The 19,912-nt window shown below is 36.5% G+C and overlaps 3 pseudogenes; all 3 read right to left on the minus strand.

Annotated features, from left to right (window-relative positions):
* Positions 1 to 5,003: 5,003 nt before the first annotated feature.
* LOC110286276 (rho GTPase-activating protein 7 pseudogene) lies at positions 5,004 to 5,914 on the minus strand (annotated as a pseudogene).
* Positions 5,915 to 5,938: 24 nt separating this feature from the next.
* On the minus strand, positions 5,939 to 6,569 carry LOC147004658 (rho GTPase-activating protein 7 pseudogene; annotated as a pseudogene).
* A 1-nt stretch (position 6,570) lies between these two features.
* On the minus strand, positions 6,571 to 7,115 carry LOC147004659 (rho GTPase-activating protein 7 pseudogene; annotated as a pseudogene).
* Between the last annotated feature and the right edge of the window lie 12,797 nt (positions 7,116 to 19,912).

Below are 19,912 nucleotides of genomic sequence, written 5' to 3' on the forward strand. Positions count from 1 at the left end.
TTTATTTTGATGCAAAATCAAGGGTTTCAATGGTATAAATTTCTTCTTATGGTACAAAATTTTTAAGTACAAGGATTAGACCCAGTTATCCTATAACTGCTATTTTAATCTGATCTGTGATATTTAAACCTGTGGGTTTAGGGCCAAATAGCAAATTCATGGCTGAGTTTATTGTTAGGGTATTTTCAAGATTTTAATTAGAAATAGCTAGGAGTAGTTAAGGGACAACAGTCCAGATTACTTTACATAGATAGTTGGTTTTCAAAAATGTCAGAAATCCACAGAATGTGACATTTAATGTTACTTATTCACTTGTTGTCTGTAGTCTGCTCTTGACAGCTTTCCCTGTCTTAGACTCAAAGAAGAAATTTGAGCATCTGAGTTACTCCAGTTGTGACAAGACAGCCACTAGGCAAAAATTGCCTCATTTCCTCTACAGTCATAATATTGTCCAAAGAAAGGACACAATTACAGGTTTAGGACAGCTTGATTCTGCCAAGACAGAGTAGGCTAGTTCTTAATATTCTGATTCTCTATCTGTCAGATGATCCTGGCCAGAAGGCCGAAGACCGATGCTCCAATGTTTTGAAGTAAGGGACTATCCAGGTGATCAGCAGTCTCTAAAAATTGGCTAAGTTTTGGAATCTGTGTTAGGCTTCCTATATGTTTTCAGTTAATATCAGTCGTTCTTGGATTTCTGACAGGGTTGAAGACCGGTAGTCTCACAGCCAGCCTAAGCTGTTTAGCATTGAGAAAGATGATATAGATTTGAGAGAATGGTTTTCAGATGGCATACAATGTAAAGCCAGGACATGGGTCAGGTGTAGAATTATAAGTGATTTAAGTTAGGATAGATGACAGAGGTCCTATTTATTTAATTGAAAAGTTGGTGGACTGTGTGTTAGGTCTATCTTGTACTTTATAAATTATGAAATGGTAATAGTTGTGCTCAAATTTTATTTTGAGAGAGAAAGTTTTTTTTTTTTAATTCAATTAAACAGAAAGGGTGATATGTCACAGGAATTTCCTTGTCCAATTACATTAGTGCAGGGGAGGCCCATGATTGTTCAGGGAAAAGAGAGGTGGAGCAAAGTTTTGAGGAGACAGGGAGATTGCAGGAGGAGAAGGAAGGAGAATGGAGTCCAACCTGGTGTTATCCAAAGGTTAGAATAGCTGGTTTAAAGCTTTATCATTGTCAATTGGCTCTGAAATTCTTTATCAGCATCTTGTAAATTGTGATTTTATTGATACATAAATCTAATTGGTTAACTATAAGCTTAAGAGTCTTGATTCTACTGGGCTACTGGGTCTTGTGATATGTAACCATGAGGTTGGAGGCTCTATTTAGTTATGAGAATGTGAAATTGTAGACTACATGGGTTTATGGCTGAGAAAGAACTAGCAGCAACAGGGACAAGCAAAGGAGAGCTGGGTACGCAGCAATCAGGCACAGCAGGGCCTAGCTCCAGAAATTTGGCAGTGGCAGGAGTGTGGTCTGGCTCCACAGAGAGTTGGCAGGTTCATTGTTTTTAATATTTCCCTCAACAGTGTACCTTCAGCTCCGGAGTATGGCCTCATCCCTAATCAATTAACTTTAGAAATTCTTGGGAAATAAAGAGTTCCTGCTTGACTTGTACCATATGGTCCTAATCACTTGCTTGGTCCTAGACCCAACAACGTGTACTTTGCTTATAAGTATCATTTCAATGATGTTGTTCTATACTTGTAAATTCTCAGCATCATTTCTGACCTTGGTGTGGAGAGAATCTCAAGGCTACCTGAATGTTCTAAGGTTTTGTGTTTGTCGGTGAGTGGCTCAGTTGCTTCTTGGCTTTAGAATGATTTATCATCTGATATTTTTCTTTTAGCCAATGTATCATGATGTATCTTTGGACTTTGGTTGGCACTGGGCTCCTATGCCTCAAAATCTCTGCTTCTAAGGACAGAAAAAGTGCAACACACAGACAAGGCCATACTCTTCCCTTTTCACATTTAATAGTGCACTTACTGAATATACTCTGTACAGATATGGAAAAAATTATAAACCCCTTTTATTATTTTTCTCACTAAAACTGTATTCATGTTAAGTTTTTTTCTTTTTTTTTTTTACAGTGTGGGGAGGGGAGACTTGAGTTACAAAACCCAAAAGAATATATGAGGTGTATATACAAGTATATTTTAATAATAATCTTTACTATGATTTATCAATGTCTGAAAGCATAATAGACAGCTTTGTGCACATGCTTCTCAGTAGAAAGGTATGTAAAGCATACAATTGTACAGATCAGGAAGCCATCAAAGTTGGCTCACACATACATCCTCACAAGCAACACTTATAATTCAAAAAATTCAAAATTTAAAACTCTATTCTGACAGCCCCTCATTTCTTAAAAGAACTTTTGAAATAATACTGACAAGGTAACTAAGTTATAACAAAATAAAAGTCCTTCTTCAGCTCTCACTCATACATTATTCACTTTTTGATCAATACAAAATAAATTCACTTGTACTGTCTCAAGGCAATCTTTACAATTACAGCAAAACCTGTATAAAGACCATGCTTCCAAAAACCTGCACAGTTAGTTTTTCCTTGAGATTAATATAACCCATTAGTAGTAAGATACAGTTCAAGCTATCAGACAAAAGAAAACAAAGAATGTATGGAAAAAACAACCACCCAAATAGTCAGAAAACCTGCTTGTGCATGAGGAGAAACCCAATTAATATATACTCATAGCTGTCAAAAACACTGGTAACACCACCAACCCTTAAAAGCCTTTTGTGTTTGGGTCAAATAAACCTACTGGGGACATAGTTCCCTGTGTTCCCTTGTGTATGTTATAGTTTGTCAAAAGCATGAATATACTATAAATTATAATAGGTAAAATGTTTTGATGAGCTGAGCCTCTTATCCTAGCTATTAGACAGACTGAGAAAGGAACCTGGGGTATAGAGTGAGTCCAAGTTCAAGAACAGCCTGGCAACATGTTGAGGCTCTGTCTCAGCATAAAAAGTGAAAACAGAGTTGGAGCTAGAGGTCAGTGTAGAGTGTTTGCCTGGTACGCAGGGCTCAACAAGCATTACTGAAAATAAAAATGTTTTGATGCTTTGCTTATGGGTCAGTGCTTATGCTCAGCTTTTCCTTCTCACTGTATCTTAGAAGCCTTTCTGGGGAGTCAGTCAAAGCAATGAAGCTGATGCTTTTTCCTGAACTAGTCTTGCTGGATAAATTCTTACAATCATGGGGAAACTATAGTTTATGATAAGTAAGCTATTCCAATAATAGTTTATGGGAAGCAAAGGTTTATAGAAAAGAAAAAAAATTGCTTAATAAGTGAAGAAGGGAGCTAGGTTTTCCTTCTGGATAGATCCCTGGGTAGTCAGCTATTTCAAGTTGAACTAAACCTGGTGTATTGACATCCTTTGTGGAGCATCTCAATGTGCCAAACTCTGCATCTCATCCCTCTATCTGTGCCATTCAGTCAACAACACACACAATTACACTTCTCAGAGCAAACCATTACCTGCTCATCTCAGTAATAAAAACCTGTCCACGAATACCAACTCATGTTTTCCAGTGGATATATCACTCATGCCCTCAACACACTGAAAAAACATAGTTACACTTATGTTGATATCACAAAAGAATCTTCCTTTAGGTACTGAAAGAGTTCTTGCTTCTTAGAAGCAATCTGAGTAATACAAGTACCCCCTCCACGACTTATATATTACAGTTAAGGTTTACAATATAGACCAAAGACAATCATGAGGCAGCTCTAAGAACCCAAGATACAGTCCACAGAACTCAAAAAGGCCAACAAGATGAAGTATCCAAGTGAAGACGCCTCAGTCCCACTTGGGAGGGAGAAGAAATCAATCAAAAGTGGGGAGGGAGGGAGAGACCTTGGAGGGAATGTGGGCAGGAGGTGGAGTGGAGGGGGAAGAGGGGAACCTGATCTAGTATTGGGTGAGGGAAAAGGACTGAAGTCCTGAGGGCCAGCAGAAAGAATGGAAACAGGCAAATTTGAGAGGTAGGAGATTGGGGGGACCCTCCTCAATGCACCAGAAACCTGGGAGGTAAGAGACTCTCAGGACTCAAAGGGAGAGACGTTAGATGAAATGTTCAACAGTAGGAAGAGGAAACGTATAGAGCCCACTTCCAGCAGGAAGACAGGGCATCAAATGAGGGAGAGGGGGCCATCCCACAGTCACAACTCTGACCCACAATTGTTCCTGTTTGATAGAATTACAGGGATGAAAATGGAGAGAAGCCTGGGAAAAAGAAGGTCCAGCAACAGGCCCAAAGTGGGATTCAGCTAAAGGGGAAGTCCCAAGGCCTGACACTATTACTGAGGCTATGGAGCACACTCACAAAAAAGGACCTAGCATGACAATCTCTGGAATTTTCAATAAGCAGCTGAAAGACTCAGATGAAGATATTTGCACAAAACCAATGGACAGAAGCAGGTGACCCCTGTTGTTGAATTAGAGAAAGCTGAAAGAAGCTGAGAAGTGTCATCCTGTAGGAGGACCAGTAGTCTCAATTAATCTGACTCCCTGAGATCTCTCAAACACTGGAGCATCAAACAGGCACCATATACCAGCTGATATGAGGCCCTAAACACACATACAGCAGAGGACTGCCAGGTCTATGTTCATTCAGAGATGATGCACCTCAAGAGACTGGAGGCCCCACGGAGTTTAGAGGGGTGGGGTTGGGGCCATCCACATGGAGACAGAGGGTGTAGAGGGGGTATGGGATGTGGGAAAGTCGGAGGGTGGGTGGGAGAGAAAAGAATATGGAGTGTAATAAATAAATAAATAAATAAATAAATAAATAAATAAATAAATCATGAAAAATATTAATTATTTTATAGTACTGTCCTTTCAAAAAAAGAAAGAATGTGTCGAAATATCTATATTCCAAGGACTGGCAAGGCTCTTGCTACAGTCACCCAGGTAGTGGATAAAGGTCTACCTCCTCAATAGCTTCACCTCTGTAATCACTTTGATTTGGTATCCTTGTTTTCAGTGTCCTGATTACTGAAGGAGTTTTAGATCTTTACCATTTCAGCTGCACACAAATGTCTGGAAGATTTTGTGGCTACTTACAGAGCTGGAGGAATTGAGTCTATTCTCTGGCATCTGGCTCCTTAAATCAGCTCTGCACATGTAGGTGAGCTTGGGACAGGATCATATTACCTCTCCCCTTAACTACATGTGCCCAGCCATGTTCTACAGAGGTGAATAAGAGGTCACCATCTCTCTTGGGTAAATTAATCTTCCAGGTCCTGAATATGACATAGTCTTTAGCAAGTTGGAGCACCATGCTGTTTTGGAAATAATGGTAGATTTAAGTCTGGCTATCCAGGATTCCAATCACCTTTGAGTCCAGCAGGTCCATAACCCAAACGTGGTACTCCTTCAGAAGGAGCTTTAAGATCTTCTTGGTTACAGCAGGGACTTCAAGTTTTGACTTCCAAAGCCTTAATGGAGGTCCTACACTTACCATTTTATAGAAAATCTCACCCTGTCCTATAAGGTGGGATAGCTGACCCATCCTTTGAAATTCTCTTTTGTGCCCTAAAACAGGCCATTTACACAGACACATCCTTGAAGAAATGTCTGTAGCAAGTAGGTTGATGAGTGTAAGGACCTTCAGCTTTTTCTCAGTGTAAGAGTAGTGGGATCGGCTCATTTCCTCAGGAACCTGGAAGAGCTTCTTGCATTCAACAATCACGTGAAACAGCCCTTGAGTGGTGGCTAGGTTGTCATTCAGATCTTTCTGCTCTGTTCACCCAAACTCTTATTTTCATTGCATTACTCTTAGAGAATTCTCTCTCTTCAGGCTGTTGAGGTAGAAAAGAAAATGAGCTAAGTGCACAGCCAGGTTAGTAGAAAATCATCTGGATTTCTTTCACAGCAGCTGTGACGTTGTTCAGTCCTTGTAGTCTGGAACCTTGATCCCTTTCATGAACTTGGACACAGCCTAGTTAAAACCATCCTTGTTGGAAAGTGGGTATTTTTCCAGCAGGATCGTCAGTTTCAGGAGTGAGTATTTTTGTAATAGGTTATTCTGGGCCACAGACTGACAGTTAATCGGCAAAGATACAGATCTCAGAGCTGGTGAGGACTCTGAAAGCTGTTGCCACCTCACCCTGTACAGATTGCACCTGGACAGGGAAGTCCTTATCCCAGAGTCCCTTCTTTATGGGATAACAATGGGCTCTTCATGGTCTTTGGGGCAGTTATGTGGGGCATGGTCTTTGGGGCAGCTATTCAGGTCACTGAGTGTTTCTCATTCATGGTTCACACCCAGGTGCATCTGTTTTGGAAATGATGGACAAGGAAACAAAGTTAGGTCTGAGTTCAAGTCTCTCCCATCTGAAAACGTTTTGGTTGACTATCTTCCACATCTGCTTCACATGGTAGAGAATGTTCTGCAGCTCAAGGAATATGTCCTCATTCTCTGAGTTGGTTAGGTCTCTGAAGTTGGAGTAGAGTCTGGAGCCTAGTATGCTATCAAAGATGTTTAGGTGGCTACTCACAAAGCTGGAGGAATTGCATCTCTTCAAGCTTGGAAGCTGCTTTGTGCTTAATGTGGGATTTCTTGGGCTTAATGTTCTCCATCCATTTCAGCAGGCTTTGTGTCTTAGACTTGGTGTTCTTCTCATGGCCTTTCATACTAAAGCTGGACAGTACCTTGAGAAGTCAGGCTGGAGAAAGACTCATTTTTGCCTACAAAGTGACTAGAGAAGCAGAGGATAATGACAGAATTAGTTTGGGGTATCACGACATCCTCACTGTGGGGCCAGTAAATATGGACACTGCTGCTTGTGCTACTGAGGCCATTGGGAGAGGACACCTCCTAGTATTTGCTGAGACATGTCCACATACATTCATGCTTTGTTGGCCCTCTGCCAGTGAGAGTGCTCTGGGAACCCAGGTATTGGAAATTTCTTTGTGGGAAAGACATCAACTCTTCAAACAAGATTTTCTATCATTCTGGAAAAGACAGATTTGCTGTCCTTCTGGAAAGTCCACTTGCTGCTTGTTGCAGAAGACTTAATCTTCATTCCAATCCCAACTTTGATTCTGGAGATCTCCAGATTCATCCCTGCACACTAGTTTAAAGTATTTACTCACCTGCATCAGAGCCTCGGTGGCATCCCTTTCCAAGAATCATGTTCTCTCTGGAACAGTGAAATATCAAGAGGAATAGGAGATCTTCATAAAACTGTATACTCGGGTAAACCAATTACCCTCAGCCAATCACGATCTTTTTGGGTTCAATTTTTAGGAGATTTGTTCATGTGCCAGTGAGTATGTTTCTACTACTATGTGTATTTCTGTGTAAGTCATGATAGACTGCTTACCCAGCCTGTATTAGACCCATGGCTTAATTTTTAGTCCCACAGAAGGAGTCTTTAGTTTTAGGTTATCATTTTGTTACTACAAAATGCTTATTTAATAATAGATTTATTTAAAAAGTAATTTTATGTTATTACTTAGACCTACTGACTAAATTTCTGTGGAATAGGGGGAAATTATATGCTTAAATCAAATAGTAGCTTAGGGATTTTTATAGATTCATTCAATTGATAAATGCCATTTAAATAAATGAAATTTCAGCTTGAGGTATATTATTTTTACTTATGATAATACAATGTTTGAAGACCACGAATTTTTGCTTAGATATACTTATTTTGTTAAGCTAGTGATTTATTTTGTTATACATAAGGTCATACACACACACACACACACACACACATTCAATTCACATCTTATTATAGATCCAGTTTAAGCCATCTTTAAATTCTTTAATTTACATAGCTAATGTATTGGTAGAATGTCAGAACCACTGTTCTCCCTCTTCCCTACTGTCTGTTTTTTTGTTTGTTTGTTTGTTTGTTTGTTTGTTTTTTGAGACAGGGTTTCTCTGTGTAGCCCTGCCTGTCCTGGAACTCACTCTGTAGACCAGGCTGGCCTAGAACTCAGAAATCCAACTGCCTCTGCCTCCCAAGTGCTGGGACTAAAGGGGTGCACCATCACTGCCCGGCTGTTTGTGGTTTTTAGAATTATAATTACATTGGACAAGAAAAGCATTGTATTAGTTTAAAATTGATTCATATATACTGTTTGTGCATGTCATATTTATTTAGCAGAAATACCCAGTAAAGATATTTTTTGTTTTGCTGTTTTGTTCATGTCTCAAATGTATGCTTTCACTATTTCACATTTGAAAACAGAAAGGTGTCTTTGTTTTAATTGAAGTCTCCAAGGGAACCACTTTGATTTACTGACAGACATCTTTATTAAACCAAATCTTACTAAGACTAAATATGCAATCACCTTAGTAAAAAAAAAGAATCTCATGGAGTTTAAAACTTATAAAAATCAAATATGGAAAAACAATCTGATATTTAATTATTGTAATAGATGATTTTATGCATCCATTAATTGTTTAAACAACAATGTAAAAGATACTGAGAACAATTCATAGGAAAATTAAGATCAGAAGCAATTATTTTGAGCCACTAGTGCCAAACATTTCTTTCCTATCTATAACTCAAGGCACAAAGAGGAGATATTTATACTAAGAAATCCCAAATGACTTCTTTTACTGGGTTAGCTTCTACCTGAATGAACAAAGAAAATTCTTGTCAAACACTTTGTGGAAGACAGGCTTCCAGATATTTTCAGGAATCATAGATCACATACTACAAGCTCCAGAAATGACATTTCTAAACCTCTATACAATATGAGCCGGTTAACCAAATAAACATCCATGAATATAAATACATAGTTCGGCATGTTAATGTAGCTTATAATCTCAGAATTCAGAAGGCTGAGAAGAAAGAATTATCAGTTCAAAGACAGTCTGTGCTACATGGTGAGAACATTTCTTCTTAAGCCAAAACAAATAAAGGGGGTCATAGAGAGAGGAAAGTGAATAAACTACTTTGCTTTTAAACAACGATTATAATGAAAATTTAAGATAATATATTCTCAGATGAAATATTGACAATAACAAATGAACTCTTATAAGTGAATGCATACATTTCTATAGTAGGTATATGTGATTTATGTTCAATTTCATGATATAAGAAAATAATTTAGAAATTCATGCTAAAATGTTAATTTTAATTACAACATTAACTTGTAAAAATTGTCACTATTTTCTATGGAGATAAAATTAATGATTATATTATTTTTGTGTGGTTGAGTTTAATGTATTAAGGATATTTCTAATATATCTATCATATATTGATATCTACAAGGTAACCATTTAAAAGCACATTTAAGTTTGAATGATTTTTAAAATGTTATTGCATGTATTTTTTCTAAATGAAAAAAAGAATGTATTTGTAGAGGATAGTACTTGCTGAAATAGTAAAGAACCATGTCATGAAAAATATAGGCAGGGCCTAGAGCAATTGCTCAGAGGGTAATAACACTGGCTGCTCTTATCCAAGGTAAGTTCAGGGCACTCATGATCAATCACAACAATCTATTACTCCAATCCGAGGGGATCCTAACCCCTCTTCCGACCAACACCAGGCCCACATATAGTGCACAGACACATATTTAGACAAAGCACTCATATATTTTGAAAACAAACAGCAATAATTTTTTTTTAAATATAGGCAAGCTACCAATCAAGAATAGGAAATAGATATTAGAATGAAATTTGAAAGCTTTACAGAACTAAAGGATAAAACTTGGAAAAAATAGATGTGAATGAGATAGAAAAACTGATACCCATAAGTAAGACTGGCAGTTATGGATTCAACAAGCTGAAGTTTGGTTAGGGTAGGACATAGTTGTATCCATACAAAATTGTTTCTCAACTTTCCTTAAATTTTTGTTATGCCATCAATTTTCAGACCATCATGTCAAGATGCTCTAACTGGCAAACCTGTATTATAGCTCACCTAATGACTTCTTCGAGAATGTAGAGGAACTATTGCCCATTATGACTTTCATACTGTAAAACAATACTCTCTGCTTATCATGAGATTCACTCACTTGGAAACTTTGACACCCATTCTTAAACCAACCGACCATCCAAACAAACAAACAAACAAACAAACAAACAAACAAACAGACTGTCCAGATGTTACATATAAAATATAAGAGTATTTTTTCCTCTATATGTTCCTTAATATGTCTATTCATTTTTTTACCTCAGTGTTCAAAAAATAATTGGATATATTTAGCCATTCAAGCAGAAGCAAATTACAATATTTAAGTGATGTCTCAGTATTAGATAATTATTATTTTTATTAGAGTTTCAAGTGCCCCAATGGTATATCTCTATGTGTTAGCAAAAGTAGAAGAAATAATAGAGTATAATTACTTAAAATATCTTTGTATATATAGCACAGTAAGTTGGGTAGGAGACATGAAAAATCTTCTAGATTAGAAGGCTTTATAGTGTCGTTTTTTTCTAGTTTTGATTGAGATCTCACAAAGAAATGTGGAAATTTCTGGTTTCTTTGGCGAGTCAGGTTATAATGATATTTTGCTGGCACAGACAGGTAAAAGAATCTTTTTCTGAAACACACAGGTGAAAGGATGTTTTGCTATAGCAAACATGTGAAAAAATGCATGATGCTTAGACAGAATGTAAATATTACTCCATAGACTGTGGGAGCTCAAAAATTGGTTCACTTTGCTCCACTCCACTAGTTTTGTCTGATGACATGCATGTATTGATTCACTTTACATTGCATTGCTGAACTTTGCTTGTGGTTACTTCATTGAGAGAAACTCACCAAAGAACTTCTCTTGAGATTTCTGTGGTTTCTTGCTGTTTCTGCAGACTCTGACTGATTGGCGAGCTTCCAAATTGATGTACATAGTATCTGCCAAATGGAATGGACTGCACCTCTTGATTCATGTTTGGTGTTTGCTAGTGGACTGGACCAAGAACAATGAAGATTAGAATTGCACCAAAGAACTATTTCTAAATAGGTCCCCTTCCCTCGTGCCCTTATAACATTCCTTTTCTATTACTTCATGTGGGTGGTGGTGGTGGGGTTTAACCCTTATTAAAATAGGCTGTGAAAAATATATGCATACAAGCAACTATCCTTGTTTGGTCTGAAGATCAATAGACAGACAAGGATGGCCTCAAACTTGTAGAGATAGACCTGTCTGTGCTTCCAAGTGCTAGCCTTAAAGGCTTGTGTTACCACACCTAGCTTACAGTGTCTTTCGTCATATATTATATGTACCCATTTGTTCCAGGCAATTCTTGGGCTGATTATAGTTTTCCAAGGACTTTGTATTTATTTATGAGTAGCCTGAGCTCCCAGTGTTTTTGTTCATAAATTGGCAGTAGTGTGTCATTGCCACTTACCTACAGATAACACAGTGAATAAAATTTGAGTATCATAAATAAGACTTTCTGCTTTTCTTATGCACAGGCAATGTTATTTTTTTTCTGTCAGTATTTCAAATTAATTATTTCAATCAATACAATACCTTCCCTCTTTTCTCCACCATTTGCCTTTCTTTTCCATATTTATTTAATGAAATTAATGAAATAAAATTATGTGTGTCAATCACATATAACTCAAGATAATATATTCCACAGTAGAAATATATATTTTAGGATTCTCAGCTGAGTGCTTAGATATGTAGAAATATGAAGTAAAATAGACTGTAATTTTAATCACAAAAGTTACCTTCGTCATAACTTCTTTATTTCTTATGTTATTACTATGATTAGGGTCTATAAAAAATGTATTATGTACAGATTGAGTGCATAAAAATATATTATATGTGTTAACCTGTATGATGAAGTCTTCAACCCTTTTAGGTCTCTGATCATCTAGTTAAATCCTCTACTATTAGTATCTGTTGTAAATGTTATTCTCATGTACCTCAGGGTGTTTTTTCTTCTTTCTTTCTTCCTTCCTTTCTTCCTTTCTTTCTTTCTTTCTTTCTTTCTTTCTTTCTTTCTTTCTTTCTTTCTTTCTTTCTTTCTTTCTTTCTTCCTTCCTTCCTTCCTTCCTTCCTTCCTTCCTTCCTTCCTTCCTTCCTTTCTTTCTTTCTTTCTTTCTTTCTTTTTTTCTTTCTGTCTGTCTGCCTGCCTGCCTGCCTGCCTTCCTGCCTTCCTGCCTTCCTGCCTGCCTTCCTGCCTTCCTGCCTTCCTGCCTTCCTGCCTTCCTGCCTTCCTGCCTTCCTGCTTTCTTGCTTTCTTATGTTCTTGCTTTCTGTTTTGTTTGACACAGGATCAATATATGTACCCTGGATGTCCAGGAATTCACTATATAGACCAGCTTGGCATCAGACTAACAGGTATACATCCACCTGCCTGTGCCTATTGAGTCTTGGGATTAAAGATATGTGCCACCATGACCAGTTATGGGCTATAATTTCTTACAGAAAGATGAAATATTAAATGTTTGCCCACTGACAAGATTTTACCTTGCTTTGGTGTCCTTCGAGGCAATATCTATAAAATGCAACATTAGCAAGCAACTTTTGTTGTACTGTCAGTATATAATGGATAATTACCTGCAAACTTCAAGTACACGAAATTCCTCAAGAACCAGGCATAGTGATGTGTTCCTACAATCCTACTACTAGACTATCAGAGGCAAGTTTGTAATCCTAGACTAAATATTGAGACTCTGTCAAAATAGCAACAAAATAAAGTCCCCATTAAACCATATGTACATATAAAGGAGGGCTAGTAATACATCAGAAGTGAGCATGGCCAATTCTTTAAATCATCCTGTCCACAACTCTATATACTTTAGTTCTCATGAACACCTCTTATCACATAGCTAAGTTTGCTGGATCTGAAACTTTGTTTTGAGCAGATAAATATATATGATCATTTTCTATTTCATTGAAGCCATATAGAAACCATGAAGGTTCACACAGAGGGAGGATGCCATATATTATGATTATATTGTACATATCCATATCATTAACCATGACAAATGTATGACATTTCTAGAAAATCTTACATTTTGTTCATTTTGTTTATAAAGCTTTGTTCTCTCCCTACATGACTTAAAATTTACGTAAGGCAACAATCAAATTAGTCAAATGAAAGGTTTACTACTAATGTATCCTGAGTTAACTATTAGGCATTTTCTAGAATAAACTAAATGTTCTTTCCATATTTAGTCAAGTTTGACTAGTAGCCACAAATACTGCTAAATTCAAAATCACATTTTCTTAATTATGGCATTAACTTTTAAAATTAGCAGTCAAAATGTACTTTCTGCTTTGTAAAGAATATTTCATCTTCAGAATACTTGCATGTTTAAGAGTATTAAGATAAACTTACATTATGTTTTCCTCTCTCTCTCTCTCGTGTGTACATATGTGAGTATGAGTGTGTGTGTGTGAGTGTGTATGTGTCACTTTGTTAACCATAAGAAAGAAAGGTTTATGGTAATATAAATTAAAAATAATATAATTATTTTATTATATTTTATTTATTAATATAATAACAGTTTTATTAATATAATAATAATTTACTTCAACTGTGTGATACTAAACTGTTCAAAACTCAGGTTTGGTTTAAAACCCATGGCTATGAGCAAGACAATAGATAGATGGTGGCAAATGCATCTATTTATTTCCCCAGCTCATTGCCAATGTTGTCTATTTGTTTTCAGATTGATAGTTGGGACTAGATGTGAAGAATAGTACAGTTTGATCTTTGCAAGACAATCCCATGTGGAGCAGTCACTTACTGAGTGCATTTATGATAACCTATTGTTATTCTCTGAGAAATATCCATTTATTATGTGATGTGGTCTGAGTTCTTAAATGGAAATAAGACATCTGTCTCCATTCCCATTTTTCAATTCTTCAAACTAATCTTTGTTGCTTTCCAAAGATACCGGATTACTCTCTCTTTATTGTTCAAGCTCAGGAAATGATATCTGACATATTCACTTGTTTCCATGCAATAAAATGTCAATATTCTTCAAGTCAGAAAGCCACATCAGGAATTGCCATTTTCTGAGAACATTTATAAAACATACAGTCAGATAGCAATGAAAGTAGATTACCATGATTCTATTCTGAGGTGCATATGAAAATAGCTCATATTAAATAGGACCTTTACAAGCTTCTTTTTTGATTTAGAGAGTGAATGATGTCCTCAGGTAGTATTAGCTTAAAGTTAGTTCAAAGAAGGCCTTAAATATTCTGGACATTTTCTTTCACAAACATATTTCTTTCAATAAATGCCATAGGTCCTAATGTGGAAGACCAGGAAAACCTGACAAGATGTATTTCTTGTTATCATGAGATTCTCCATCAAGACTTCACCTCATCAGTAGCAAACCCAGTGACAACTCATGTATCACATCTGCAAAATAACAATGAGCAAATAATGGGATATGTATCACATGAAAGAACAAAGGGGGCAATTTTCAGAAGGGAAGGAGGACAATGGAAGAGAATTAATAAGAACAAAGTGTAATTACATATATATTAAAATGCCACAAGGAAACACAATATGTTGTATGCTAACCACAGAGTAAGCTCAAGTCATCTGAGAAGAGGGAACTTCAATTAAAATTAAAAAAAAAGTTTATCACTTTTATTGAATTCCTGAGTGTGTCGATGATTCTTGTGCCTTCTTTGCTTTTTTTTTTTTCCTTCTGTTAGCTTGTCTTTTCCTAACTTTGATGTGATGGGTTTTTGTTATATTTTATTATATTTTATTTTGTTGTTAAGAATAGGAAGAAAAATATAAAGAAAGAAAATTAAAGAAGGAAAGAAAGAAAAAGAAAAAGGGAAGGAAGGAAGGAAGGAAGGAAGAAAGAAAGAAAGAAAGAAAGAAAGAAAGAAAGAAAGAAAGAAAGAAAGAAAGAAGAAAGAAAGAAAGAAAGAAAGAAAGAAAGAAAGAAAGAAAGAAAGAAAGAAAGAAAGAAAAGATTGGGTTGCAGGCAAGCCTGTAGGGCACTTCCTTAATTAGCAATTGATGTGGGATGTCCAGCCCATTGTGCACTATGTCATCCCTAGGTTGATAGTTCTGTGGTCTATAAGAAAAAGCAGGCTAAGCAAGTCAAGGGAAGCAAGCCAGCAAGCAGAACACCTCCATGGCCTCTGCATCAGATCCTGGCTTCAGGTTTTTGTCCTGTTTGAGTTCCTGTCCTGACTTCTGCCAATGATCATCAGTGAGGAATATGGAAGTGTAAGCCTAATAAACCCTTTGCCATGGTATTTCATCACAGCAATGATAGCCCTAACTAAGACACCTTCTAGAACAGCAGGAAACCATTTCTTTTTTTCCACTAGATATTGTGCCATCTACAATATTTTAGCTACCATCAATCTTAAAAGGTAATCAACTTTGTAGGATGAATGTAATAAAAATTAAGAAGGTGGGCCTCTGATGAAATTTTTGAACTATTTAAACTCATAACCCCAAAATCTTCTTCATCCCTCTGCTTTGTGATTTTTGAGATCATGTATACACTTATATTCTAACTAATACAATGTGAAGCAGAAATTCTCTCACTGTATATGAAAGCATTTACCTGATAGACTATTGGAGCCTATAAGTCATGATAGGTCTTTGTTCTTAAGACTTACCTCATGAAGACAGTGGAGACAATTTTTAATATCCCTTCATTACTCAGTCATGAGAAAAGAAATTATCTGAAAGCTGTTATATAGCCAGTTTAACTGTGCTTATTCCTATTTTGTAACAATTTCCAGTTGTTATTTCTGGTGCTGCCTTTTGAAATGTATTATATAATTTTTCTCTGTCCCTTAGCAGTTTTGAATTGATTATTTATTATTATAGTGCTTAATTAGTTCAGTATGAAATGAGCAGATAGTAGATGATAAATACTTATTACAAGTATACATACACTAGTCTTGTGCTTAAATTTATTAATATGTATCAAATATAATTTGCTATAAAAAACTTCAAAAGTTTATATCACTAATTGTCTTATACATATAAAAATAAGTCAAAAGTTAAGCCTCTGTTGTATATACAACAGAATGTGTAGGATAAATGGGCACTGGGTATCTCAAGGTAATGGACAGTTCATTTCTTGCTTTTATTCCTACTACATATGAGTAAAGGTCTCTGAAATTCTTGGGCTAGGGGGTTTGTAGAGGGAAACTGGGAAAGGGTATAACATTTGAAATGTAAATAAAGAAAATATCCAATAAAAAGGAAAAAAAAGAATAAAGATTACTAGGATTCATATATTTTATTGGAATAAATGATATAGTCTTACTCATTTTTTACCAGAAAAATTTTTTTTAAAAATTATTGGCTCAATATTTGACATGGTAAGTTTATATAAGTTAATATTAGTAATGAGTAACAAAATAAATAAAAGTTGAACCTACAGGAAAAACTAATTATATTTTAAAAATAATCTGTTGTTATTTGTTAAGTCAGCTATTTTAGTTAATTAGTAAAGAGCAAACAGTATAATCAAGATTATGTTATAGGGGATTGAAAAATTGCTCAGTGAATAAGAGCATGTATTGCATTTTTAGAGGACACTTGTTTGGTTACAGGACCCAAACAGGATGGTTCATAATTGTATATAAGTCCATCTCCACAGAATCCAACACTGTACTCTCATTAGGCTTCATTAGGCACCTGAAATCACATGTACACACACACAGAAACACACACACACACACAATTGAAAATGAGATAAATATTTTTGAAAGGCTATGTTATCATTTTCCGTAGAAAGCCAAAGAGGTATATCAAATCTTAAAGAGTATGCAAACAGGATATTGGATATGGGGCTAGAGAGATGGCTCAGTAGTTAAAAATACAGGCTGCTCTCCCAGAGAACCTGTTTTCAGTTCCCAGAATCCACATGGCAGTTCATAAACATATATTGCTTTTGTTTCAGGGAATCAGACACATCCTTCTGGCCTCTGTAAGTACCAGACAGGTATATGATACAAATATAAGCATTACTTCCAAGCAAAAAATACCCATACTCATAAAATATTAAACAGTAAAGATATTGAATATGTATATTACCTTTTTTCTGTCTGTTTTTGTTGTTTGTTTGTTTATTTGTTTTGTTTTGTTTTTCTGTGACAAAGGTCTCATAATGTTGCCTTGGCTGGCCTGGAACTTTGGACCAGGCTGACCTTGAACTCATAGGGAGGAACCTAAGGTGTATGCTACCACATCTAGTGCATGTTTCTTTGATAAACCACTGGATAAGATTAATACTGAGTGAAAGTCCCATTTGCTAATCACTCCAGAATAAGAGAAGAAAACAGTAAGTATAAAACTATTTAAAGTGAAATTATTTGGGAAGGATTAAAGATCCTAAAGGGGAAAAGGAACTCCATAGGAAGATCAAGAGAGTCAATAACTGGGAGTCAAGCTCGGGGAGCTCTCAGAGACTGAGCTATCAACCAATGAGCATACTGGGGTTGGAATGAGGCCTTGGCACATACATGCAAATATTTACAATTTTGAAGACAGAATTCCTTCCATGAGTAGAGCTTATTGTAAATGAAAACAAAAAATTGATGTGATTATATAGCAATAATAGCACTTCTGAATAGATTTTAAATAATTATTCAAATAAAAATAAACCATTATATACAACCACAATAATTACATTATCAGTAGGAAAAATTTATTTATTTATTTATTTATTTTGGTTTTCCAAGACAGGGTTTCTCTGTATAGCCCTGGCTGTCCTGGAACTAACTCTGTAGACCAGGCTGGCTTCAAACTCAGAAATCCGCCTGCCTCTGTTTCCCAAGTGCTGGGACTAACGGCGTGTGCCACCACTGCCCGGAGAAAATTTTAAATTTATGTGAACACTTTTTATAATTTATTGGAATTGTATATTCATATTGTTAAAGAAAATTATGCTTTTCATTTTATTCAGTTTCGTATCTATAGCTATTACACTTCAATTTTTCCTTTTAAAAAGTTTTCCTGATATAGCTCTCTCTTGTGAGGCTATGTTAGTGCCTGGCAAATTCAGAAGTGGATGCTCACAGTCATCTATTGGATGGAACACAGGGCATCTAATGAAGGAGGTAGAGAAAGCACCCAAGGAGCTAAAGGGGTCTGCAACCTTGTAGGAGAAACAACAATATGAACTAACCAGTACCCCTCCAGAGCTGTGTCTCTAGTTGCATATGGAGCAGAGGATGGCCTAGTCTGCCATCAATGGGAGGAGAGGCCCTCAGTCTTGCGAATATCATATGCCCTAAGTACAGGGAATGCAAGGGCCAAGAAGTGGGAGTGTGTGGGTTGGGGAGCAGGGTGGGGGGAGGGTATAGGGGGCTTTGGGGATAGCATTTTAAGTGTAAATGAAGAAAATATCTAATAAAAAAGTTTGGCGTGGGGGACGAGATGTAGGATGTGGAACAGTTGGAGGGTAGACTGGGAGGGTGATAAAGTCTGGACTGTAAAAAATGATTAAAGGATAAAAAAGTTTTTCTACATTTCTTTCTTTATATCTTAGTTAATGAATTTATTTATTTACATCCCAAACACTGCTGTCCCTCCCTCCCAGAGTTCCTCCCCTCTTCTCCCTCCTTTCTCCTCTGAGAGGGTGCCCCCCCTCCAGGAATCTGACCACCCTGGCACATCAAGACTGCCCGATTGGGTGCATCCTCTTCCACTGAGGCCAGACAAGGACACCAAAGAGACTGAACTGCATGTTTGCAACATATGTGTGGGGAGGCCTATGTCCAGCCCATGTATGTTCTTTGTTTAGTGGCTCAGTCTCTGAGAGCTCCAAGGGTCCAGGTTAGTTGACTCTGTTGGTCTTCCTGTGGAGTTCCTATCCCCTTCAGGGCCCTCAATCCTTACTCTACCTCTTCCATAAGACTTCCTCACTTCAGTTCATTGTTTTACTGTGGTTATCTGCATCTTGTTTAACTTCTTTGGGTCTGTGGGGTATAGCATGGGTACTTTGTACTTTATGGTTAATATCTAATTATCAGTGAGAATATATCATGCTTGTCTTTTGAGGTCTGGGTTACCTCTCTCAGGACTGTTTTTTAGTTCCATCTATTTGTCTCTGAAATTCATGATGTTATTGCTTTTAAGAGCTGAACAGCATGTCATTGCGTAAATGAAACACATTTTCTGTATCCATTATTTGGTTGAGAGAGATCTGGGTTGTTTGTAGTTTCTGGCTATTATGAATGAAGCAGTTTATAAACATAGTGGAGCATGTGTCCTTGTTCTTGTGTTATGTTGGAGCATCTTTTGGGTATATGGGCAGGAGTGTATAGCTGCCCATATGGAAACTTGATTTTAAACAAAGAAGCCAAAACCTGGGTAGAGGAGCAGGGCAGGGGAAGGGTATAGGGAACTTTCAGGATAGCATTTGAAATGTTAATAAAGAAAATACATAATAAAAAAATAGAGAGAAAAGAGAGCATCTTTAAAAAATGGTGCTGTTCTAACTGGTTTTCTACATGAAGAATAATGCAAAAAGATCCATATTTATCACCCTGCACAAAACTCAAGTGCAAGTGGGCCAAGACTTCAGAATAAAACTGAATATGCTAAATGTAATATAAGAGAAAGTGGGAAGTAGCCTTGAATGCATTGGTACTGGAGAAAAATTTCTGAACAGAACACCAATATAAACAATTAATAAATGTGACCTCATGAAACTTAAAACCTTCTATAATGCAAAGGACACTGTTAACAAGAAAAAACAGCAGCATACAGATTGGGAAAAGATCTCTATCCCTATATCCAACAAAGGGCTAATATCCAAAATATATAAAGAACTCAAGAATCAAAACTCCAACACATCATTTTTAAAATTTATTTCAGACAATAAATTGCTATTTTACCAGACAGAAACAGTAGACTCAATAATTTGTATTTATCTCTTCTAGTTGCTTTTTTGTTGATGCCCAAAATACTTCATAAATGGATAATAAATTT

This window comes from Mus caroli, unplaced genomic scaffold (assembly GCF_978045245.1).
Source record: "Mus caroli unplaced genomic scaffold, Mus_caroli_1 scaffold_5, whole genome shotgun sequence".
In the NCBI taxonomy this organism is placed as follows: Eukaryota; Metazoa; Chordata; class Mammalia; order Rodentia; family Muridae; genus Mus; species Mus caroli.